The 9,343-nt window shown below is 53.6% G+C and overlaps 1 long non-coding RNA gene across 1 annotated transcript; it reads left to right on the top strand.

The window, feature by feature from the left end:
* Positions 1-340: 340 nt before the first annotated feature.
* Positions 341-8,207, top strand: LOC118497319. Its single transcript, XR_004899846.1, has 3 exons — positions 341-736; positions 990-1,074; positions 8,010-8,207. It is a non-coding gene; the product is annotated as an uncharacterized LOC118497319 (long non-coding RNA).
* The last annotated feature ends 1,136 nt before the right edge of the window (positions 8,208-9,343 follow it).

Here is a 9,343-nt window from a genome sequence, read left to right as displayed (position 1 = left end):
CCATCAATCAACCGAAACCTTCCCCAACCCACGGAGCCTGACGGACAGCAAGGCTCTTCCTGCCTCACTGGAGGGACAGGCAGGAGCTCCGAGGCCAGTCCGAGGTTTCAGAATCAGCAACTGGGAGGACACACCAATCGGTTACCCTGGGGTGACATGTGTGGGGTATGCGGGGGCTGAATGTGACATGTGGGTGGAGGCAGGGAGGCAGGCTGTGAGACAGGGCTGAGTCTAAAGTGAACTGAATGTCAGTGAACGCTAGCAAACACACGCCATGAGCACAGGTCTGCATGCATGTGGAATGTGCGTGTGTGTGTGTGTGTGTGTGTGTGTGTGTGTGACTTGAAGAACTAAGGAAAAAGGGAGGGAGGGGGAGAAAAAAAAAACGTTCTCTCTATCCCTGTAATCATTAGAAAGAAAATGAAGTCCAAATTGCGTTCAGGGCTGCTGGGACAGAGGAAGAGAAGCAAGAATGGAAAAAACAGGCCGTAAAGATGCCAGGGCTGCTTAAGCAGAAACATCTGTTGAAGTCATAAGACTAGGGGCCTGGTCAGGCTTCTAACAAACCCAGGAAGAGGAGAGTCTGTGCTGGATCAGGACGAGCCTGGCCCACCCTGTGCAGGGCCCCTGGGACCAGCTTACGTGTGTGGAGGAGATACCTTCTCCAGGGCGCCGCCTGGGCCTGGCTTCCAGCAGGAGAGGAAGCGAGAGGGAAGGGAGGGAGAGCCATCCCCAGGTCAGGAGGGGCCTGCAGCGGTCGTGGGGGCAGGGATGTGACAGCAATCTTGAGCATGTATTTATTTAAAGCTTTAAACTCACCGGGGCAGCCTGGTGAGCCACATGTCTCAACTCTGGCAGCCAAGGAAAGAAAAAATGAAGGTGGGGGAGGTGGGGGAGGGGATGGTCAGTTGCTGACTTGCACAGAGTGGGGAGCTGGGCTTTCTGTTTGCAAATGGAAATCACTCTCTTACTTGTGATTTTCTACCTAGGCCAACTGTGCAAGGCCCACCTCTTCGAACAGAAACAGCAGCTAACACGGATTGACTGTATGCCTCTCTCTGTACCAGCTTCTTTGTAAGTATCGCCCCATTTAATCCTCCAGAAATCCCGTTTTCCCCGGAATAGGTTAGGACTTGCATGGCAACTCCAGGGAGGTTCTCCTATTAGCATTGTTATCCTAGGAGGAAACTGAGGCTTAGCGAATTTAAATGACCCACCCAGCTGGCCAGGTCACCAGCCAGCACATTCCACAGAACACCCAGGGGCTGTCCCTCTCCCTTCCCGCCCAACCCCCCCCCCCCCCCCCCCCCCGCCCCCCAAACTAATTTGAAAAGCAGCTTCAGCCAAGCTCTGTTGGGAAAGCAGCTCTGCAAAATGAGCCCAGGATTCACGGAGACCTCAAGGTCCCAGCAGGCCCCAGCGGCTTGTCTCTCCAGCGCTCCTGTTACATTAGCCGGGAAAGTGCAGGGAACTATAGCTACAGAACGCACCAACACAAAACAAAGGGAAGTGGCTTAGTACCTCAGCCCCATGAGGATGGAACCCTATCGTCTCTCAAGAAAATGCAGGGATGGTAAAAGAAATGAAATCCAGACTCTATACCGCTGGCTTGTAGGAAACAGCCACCATGCCGTTTATAAGGCTCCATTACCAAAGTCAGATGCTGTGTCTCCTTTTCCTCACGACCTGGCCTGTCCACATTCACGAAGGTCCTTCACCCATAGCTATCCATCCTCCCTACAAGGGCACTTGGGCTCTTATTTCACGTGGGGGGCGGTGTGACTGGAGATGAAAGGCTTTAGGGTTCATGGTCAGGGGTCTATAAATGGCCCCAGAAAATATGAAAATGGCATAGCAAGAGGGCTGGCCAAAACCCAACTCCTGGGTGGCTGACTCGGGGGAAGCAAATGATCTGACTGTTCGTTCCCCCAGCCACCAGCTCTGTGCTGCTAAGGATGACTGGAGTTAGAGTCTACCGGTGCCGGGCCCCTGCCTCGCCTCAACCCTGTATGGTAGGTGACATTACCTCTGCTCTAAAGGTGAGGAAGCTGAGGCTCATAGAGGGTGCTTCCCTGACCTCACGTCACAGTTACTGAGCGACAGAGTTGGAATTGGAATCCACGAGGTTGGAGATGGAAGCACCCATATGTGTTCCTCCCTGGGCTCCAGTTCTCACCTGCCAATGTGCTTCCGATCAGCTAGCCATCTTATTAAAATGCATCCCCTGATTCAGAAGGAGCCTGGGACCCTGCATCTGTAACCAGCTTCCGGATGACGGTCACGCTGCAGGCCCCAGGACCACGCAGGGAGCAGCCAGGCTGCGTTACCCGCGCTTGCCTGTGCCATGGGGGCTGGCACTTCTCTGCCTCTTCAAGGGACCAAAAACCATCTGTGCAGCCTGTTCGGCTACACGATGCACCTAATTATCGCTAATTGTCTCACTCCTCCCTGTTCCTTGACTGAGTGCTAAAAAACTCAGCATCGGCTTTGGGTGAGAAAGGCTGGCGGTGGCCTGCGGTGGTGGTATGGTGTGGACGGTGGCGGAGGTCCTGCTCCTCCAGGCCCAGGGTAAGGCTTTGATATGATTCTGTGCCTCTGCGGGGGTGCATTGATGAGATGAAATCGCTCCCTTGCTCCCCCCACCTCCCCAGCTCCCCACCACACTGCTGACCTCTCTGGAATTTCCTGCTCAGACCAGCGGAGGGTCTCTGGGTTCGCTCCTCCAGGGCCCGTCCCAGTGGGAAAAGGAGCAAAAGGCAAGAAGGTGGGCACGGCTTTGGTCTGAGCCCAGACGACTCGGGGTCCTGGTTCTGCTCCGTGTGTAGCTGAGAGGGTCTTCTCTGGTTTTTCATCTGCAGCTACCTGGGCTGGCTCAGGGGCTCTGAGTGCAGGTCTTTCAGGAGACCTGCGGTCCACAGCAAGGAGGAGCTGGAAGAGGCTGGGGCTCAGGTTTGCTCTGGAGCCCGGAGACAACCCGGAAAACCCAGGCCCTGTGTTCCGCAGACAATGGCCCTCCTTTGTCTCTCTTTTCAAGAGACATTGCTGATGGCCTCCCATGCACAGGGCTGTGCGGACATTGGCATGTATCAGAGACCAGGATTCACTGGCCGTGGCTCCACGGGGCTCACAGCTAGAGGCAGCCGACTTGAAATAGACCAGAGGAGTTCTGTGGGTCAGTGCTGAGAAGGGGAGTGGCGGCGATGCTGGGGGTACAGGCTCTGGGTGCACATTCCCTGCCCAGCCGTGCCAATCATGCAGCCTGGCTGTCTCTTCTCCAAAGTGCAACCATCCCCTCTTTGGCTCCACGCACCCCCTTTCACACTGCCTGGCAAATGTGGGTCTTCCTTTCTGCCCTGACCACACTCTACCTCCCCTGACACTACCCTTATAGAACCTACTGGACACCTTGGTGAAAACCAGAGACAGGCATGCACTTCAGTGGGCATCTGGAACTTATCAGAATGAGGATTGGCGAGATCGTCCCTTGGAAACTCTGCAAATGTTTGCATGGGTTAAGAATAAAGGTGCATGCAGAGGGGAAAGGTCAGGTCAGACAGGGAGGAGATAAGAGTCAAGGCTGTGTGTGCAGAACGGAGGGGGAACTGGAACTGGAGTGCTGATGCAGGCTGGTTCTCCAGGGCTCCTTAGCCCCCAGCCTGTGGAGGTCCCCGGCCAATTGCTGCCCTTGGACAGGGACCATGGCAGCTCTGCCTCGGCAGACCAGCCGGAGAGAGCTGGACTGTAGCTCTTCTCTTCTTAATTATCTTCTCTTCCCCAGGCTACAAGGTGACGGGGCAAGGGGAGGGAGTTCAGAGGAAAGCTGATGGCAGCAGATTCACTATTAAAGGAAAAGAGCAACATGCTGTGGATGCTTTGCAGGGCGTGATGGGATCTGCAGCAGATGAGCAGTTGCCTTGGCGACACTAATGAAAAGCAGGCCTGGGAGAGGTCCAAGAACCCCCGTGGGCTGAGTTATCTCCCCCCTCTGCCGCTCCCCTGGCCTCCCCGCCACCAGCCTCAGATCAAACTCCCTGAGTATTTATAAAATCTCCACCAGAAACAGAGAAAGTCAGCTGCCCAGCCAGGCGTCTGCCCACGTCCTTCCGGAGCTGCTCGGGCGACGCTCTCCGACGAGGCTCATTATTCTATTTTTCTTCCTTGCAGTGAGCAGGGCGACCAGAGAGGGAGGGAGAAAAGAAAAATGTTTGCATTGCCCTATTCTGGCTGATTTTGAAGTGGGGAGTTTCCTTGTGGTCCAGGGGTCTCACTTACTTTGGGCAGGTCGCCCTGTCCCCTGTGCTCCTGGCTCTTCTGCTCCCACTCTGTTTTCCTTGCTCCCACCCACTGACAGAGCGGGGCTCCAACCCGGACCCTCCGGTCGTGACTCCTCGGCTGCTCACACGGTCCCCTTCCCGCGGTGGCCACCAACCTTCTGCCTGGGGCTTTGCATCAGCCCCTGGGAAACTTGGAGGGGACACTTGCTAAGATGTCTTCTAGGCTTCCAAAATGAACATGCAAATGATGATGGTGACCTGCAGCAGGAGGGGTTGGCGCCTGCCACGGTGGGGCAGGAATTGGGTTCTCCTTTCTGAAGAAACTGGCAGACGGCAGCGAACTGGTCTGGCCTGATAGAATCTGGGTGACCTTTGGTAATCACTTTTTTTTTTTTGGCCAGGTGGCTATTCAAATGGATGGCAAAGAACCTGAAAAAATGGGGTATACAGACATGGGCTGCCACTGCGGGCTCATTCCTGCCAGTTAACAAGGAGGCGCCCTTGGCCAGTCAATGACTAGAGCACGTGATTGCCCTTCACGACCACCCCATCCGGTGGGTGACACAGATCTCAGGGTAATACAGGGAATTCCTGGATTGGCTCAAGAGGGTTGAATGCAATTTAAGTGTAATTCCAGCAGGTTCAGTCTGGCTAAGTTATGAAACCTTTCTCTTCCTCAGTTTCATCTTCAAAAAATGAGGATTGGACTAGGTGGTCTTTAAGATCCTTTTCAGTCCTTTGATTTTTATGTAACAAGGAGAGAATAATAATGCCGTGTGGTAAAAGTGCCACCATGGATATAACTCACGGGCCAAATGTGGGGTCCAGGTGGGAAACAACACAGGTGATAAACCAGGGGAAGGGTTAATGGGAGTCCTAGGAGTATCATGGAGGTGAAGCTTAAAATGAGCCTTGAAAGATGAAAGGGATTTGGACAGAAATACAGAAAAGTTGAGCCAGGAATAGATGAGCAGGTGAGCAGATGTTAGGAGCAGGGAGAAGCCCGGGGAGGAGGTGAGCTGGCTGGAGTCAAGACAGACGTCGGGACACTGGAAGGTACATTCCAGTTGAGAAGGCTGGTGCACTTGGGGGGTGGGGGTGGGGCGGAGCATGAGGAGAGGAGAGGCATGCTCTAAGCAGTGTAATAGCACCTGCTTCTCTGAAGAACGATGGGCCTGCTTTGAATGACTTCCACCAACACCCCAGCAGTGAGAGGTGAGAGAGAGGAAACCAGGTCAGTGACTGGAGGCCAGGACCTCTGCCGTTGCCTCATGTGGTCCGGAGGAGCTTTGGGTTCTCGCCGAGGGATTTAACTCTCCAGAGACAGGTCCTTTGTCACCTTTCTGCCAAGGAGGCCAGCCAAGTGGCACAGGCTGGTGGGGATCAGAGTCAGGGAGTGTGAGAGGAGGGAAACAAGCTCCCTCCTGTGTCATGAGACAGTGGCACCTGAATGACCCTGAGGCACGAGGCGTTGGGCAGACACCCAGCCGGGACAGGGAGGAGCCTGGGCATCCTGAAGACTCTTCTAGGAAACCTCCGAGGCTCCTCCTTCCCATTTTCGTCAGCTACCCTCACTCCCACCGGGCACTGGCCCCTACATTAGGGGTCTGCTCTGGCTTTCCTTCAGCCACAGCCCAGAAGCCATGGGCCAGGCATCTGTGGGTTAAAAGGCCATGTCCACAAAGAGCCCACACGTACCATGCTGCTAAACCTTGCTCTGGGTACTGGAGTTCCCTGCCAAGTTTCCTGAGCTTAACCCAAAGGCTGGAGCAGGTCTCTCGCCCAAGTCTATCCTGCCAACAAGGGTGGACTGTGTTACGATGTGCATACCTGTGGGCCTTAAGGGTGAGCAAGAGGTGACATTTGGGGGGTGGTGTGGATGTGCAGCTTGGACATGTGGGCTGAGTGTCCACACGTGTGTGCACAAGGCCCTGCCTAGCACAGGATGGAGCTGGGTATGAAGCCAGGCCAGACCTGGCTGTCTTTAGCCGGCCACGTTCTAGTGTGGAACGCCAAGGCCTCTGCCAAAAATTCAAACTTGGCCTTCAGGATGTCATGCAGGTATATCCATCGAGGTAAGAAGAGAGAAGCATCTAGAAGCTGGCCACCACCGTGTTCTTGCCCAGACGCCTGAACAAAATCAGTGGGGGGGACTGAGGGAGTCACTCAGAGGGGCAGCAGGGGCTGAAGACAACCCACATGTGCGTATGACAGTGTCTTCCCGTGCTGGCCGCTGTTCTAAGAGCCTCCCAGGAAACTGAGGGGTAGGGAGCTAAGAATGTCAAGGTCGCACAGCTAGTACAAGGCTGCAGTGGGGTTCGAACCCTGGGAGACCAACATGTGCTGATCACTGCATTCCGGCCAAACCCGGCTGGTCTGTGAGCAGGAGGCGAGGATGTGGGGCAGAGCGGCAGGGCCTCCCGAATATGGTTTCCACCATGCCAACAACTGTCCAGAAGATGTCCATGTCCACTGCCGTCCAGAACCCTGCAGGGACTGAAGGAGAACAGGGGATAAATCTGAAGGGCTAATGAGAGGCTGCTGGAGCCCAGGCCCTGTTTTATCCTGGGATAGGGGGGCCAGGAGAGGCCTCGGGATGACTAAGGCAAGAGGCTGCTCTGATTTGGGAGTTGCTGGTGTGTTTGAACTGTGCAATTAGGGTTGCCCGATAAAACACAGAACACGTGATACAGTTGGAATTTCAGACAAGCGAGGAGTAATTTTTCAGCATAAGTATGTCCCAAATATTTTATGGAACATACTTAAACAAAACTATCCACTGCTTATCTGAAGTTCAAATTGAAATGGATGATCTCTATACTTATTTGCACAATCTGGCAATGCTCCCCTCAAACACAGAGCCCCGGCTCCCAGGGTGCAGTCAGAGAGCAGCCCGGGCTGGTGTCCTGCCTCTGATCAAGGGGTCCTGCTGGAGTCCTTGAGCTGCAGGAATCAAAGAAATCTCTGAGTGGCCTTGGTTCATTGTCTGAGAAGCTCCAGCGCCAAGGGAAGAGGTCCCTCCTTCCACTCACTCTGGTGGGGCCTGCATCTCTGTGCGTTAGCTGGTTGGGGGCACTGGGGGAGTTTCAAGGTTTGGAAGCAGCTGCACAAAGGTCTTGAAACAGAAGACCAGAAGCTGGGTCCTCACATGGAAGGATCTGAAGTGACTTGTTTTCAGATCCTTGGATTTTTCGAAGTAAGTCCATGCGTGTAAAGGGAGATGGGTGGTGGTCTTTTTGGAAGGAAGCCAAGCCTACAACCCAGATCACTGAATACCCCGGTACTTCCCCAAACATAGGGAGGGTGAAACACAACCTATCAGATAACCCTCAAGGGCATGCTCCTTTCCTCCCTTCTCTGTCAGCCCTCAGTTGGCCATGTCTAGGCAGACACGCAGACTGGGGAGTGATTTCTAAGTCCAGACCACCTTCCGTGAAATTTCTTCTGGATTTTGGTCCTCATGGTCTTATAACCTACTCCTTCCAATGGTCTCAGAAGTTAATTATCAAAGCCCTTTCCCTACAAATTGACCTAGCCTTCAGGGAGAAAGATGATCAAAAGACATTCAGGACCTGGGGCTCAGGCATGAAGCTTCGCTTGTGTGTTTTTAACTGATTGCGCAGCAGTGCATGCACGAGGGCTGAACCATTTGGAAACCTCCACGAAGGCTACTGTGTCACACTCCCCATGGAGGGGAATTATTCATTGTTGCTTCTTTGCTTTCACTTACATTAGCAACAAGTTCCAACAACCATCACCACATTCCACTGCATGGGCAGCAACATGTTTGACAATACGTCAGTGACAGACACACACCACAGAATTGGGAAGGTCCGTATGTTTTTCAGGAGTTTGCCTGATGGCAATGACCCAAGTGCTGGGCCAGCTTGAAGTCCTACAAAGCAGTAGGCACAGCCAATATCCCCTTTGGTTTGCACCTACCCTGAGGACTGACTTCCATTTATTTGTTCATTCGATTAGTACCAATGGAGCATCCGTGACATGGGAGGCACTATTCTAAGTGTTCTGGATACAGGTTTGGAGAAAATAGACAAAGCCCTTGCCCACATTGTGTGTGTGTGTGTGTGTGTGTGTGTGTGTGTGTCATGAGGGGGAGATGATTAAAAAGCAAACACAAAGATATCAGATGAAAACAAGTGCTATAGAGAAAAATAAGGCAGAGGAGGACAGAGAGTGCTTGGGGGTGGCAAGGCTGCCTTTTATATAGGGCGATGAGGAAGGCTTTTCTGATAAGGTGATATTCTAGAGACTTGAAGTGAGGAGCTAGCCACCAGCGTTCAGGGGATAGAACATTCCAGGCAGAGGGATCAGTGAGGACAAGGGTCCAGAGGTGGGACCACGTCCACTGTGTTGGAGGAGCGCAGAGAGAGCAAGGGCTGTGGGCACCAGGGGCGGGGCCGCACAGGAGGGCCTTGTAGGCCATTGTGAAGACACTGACATGAGCTCAGAGGGAGGATGGGAGCCCCGGGGCCTTTGAACAGAGCTGTGACATGATTGGTTTTTGAACACTCATTCTGGCTGTAGCGTTGAGAATAGACTGAAGGGGCACTCGGGGAGGCTGGAAGCAGAGACCCAGTAAAGGCTTTCACAGTAACCCGGGCAAGAGACGATGGTCGCTTTGAATGTCGAAACAAAAATCAAGGAGGTAGGACGTTGTTGGGCGTTATTTTCAAGGAGCTGCAAACAGAATTTGCTGATGACGTAGGTGTGTGACATTCCCAGAGGAGGCAAGGGTGGCTCCGTGACATTTGGCCTGTACAACCGGAAGGACGGAATTGCCCTTTGCAGATATTGGGAGACTGAGAGGGGAACGTGTTGGGAGGAGAATCGGGAGTCTGATTCTGGAAACATGAGTCTGAACATGCTCAGTAGATGTCCCAGGGGAGTTGTCAAGTTGGCAGTTAGCTGTGCAATTCTGGAATTTGGGGGAGAGTTTCAAGCCAGAGACTCAATTTGGGAGCTGCTAGCTGACGGGTGTCACGCACAGCTCTGGGACAGCATGAGAGAGTGCAGGAGTGAGTGAAGACAGAGAAGAGCAGAAGGTCGGA

Source organism: Phyllostomus discolor, chromosome 1 (assembly GCF_004126475.2).
Source record: "Phyllostomus discolor isolate MPI-MPIP mPhyDis1 chromosome 1, mPhyDis1.pri.v3, whole genome shotgun sequence".
NCBI lineage: Eukaryota > Metazoa > Chordata > Mammalia > Chiroptera > Phyllostomidae > Phyllostomus > Phyllostomus discolor.
The sequence above is the reverse complement of the archived record's forward strand: the minus strand, read 5'-3'. Positions and strand labels throughout refer to the sequence as shown.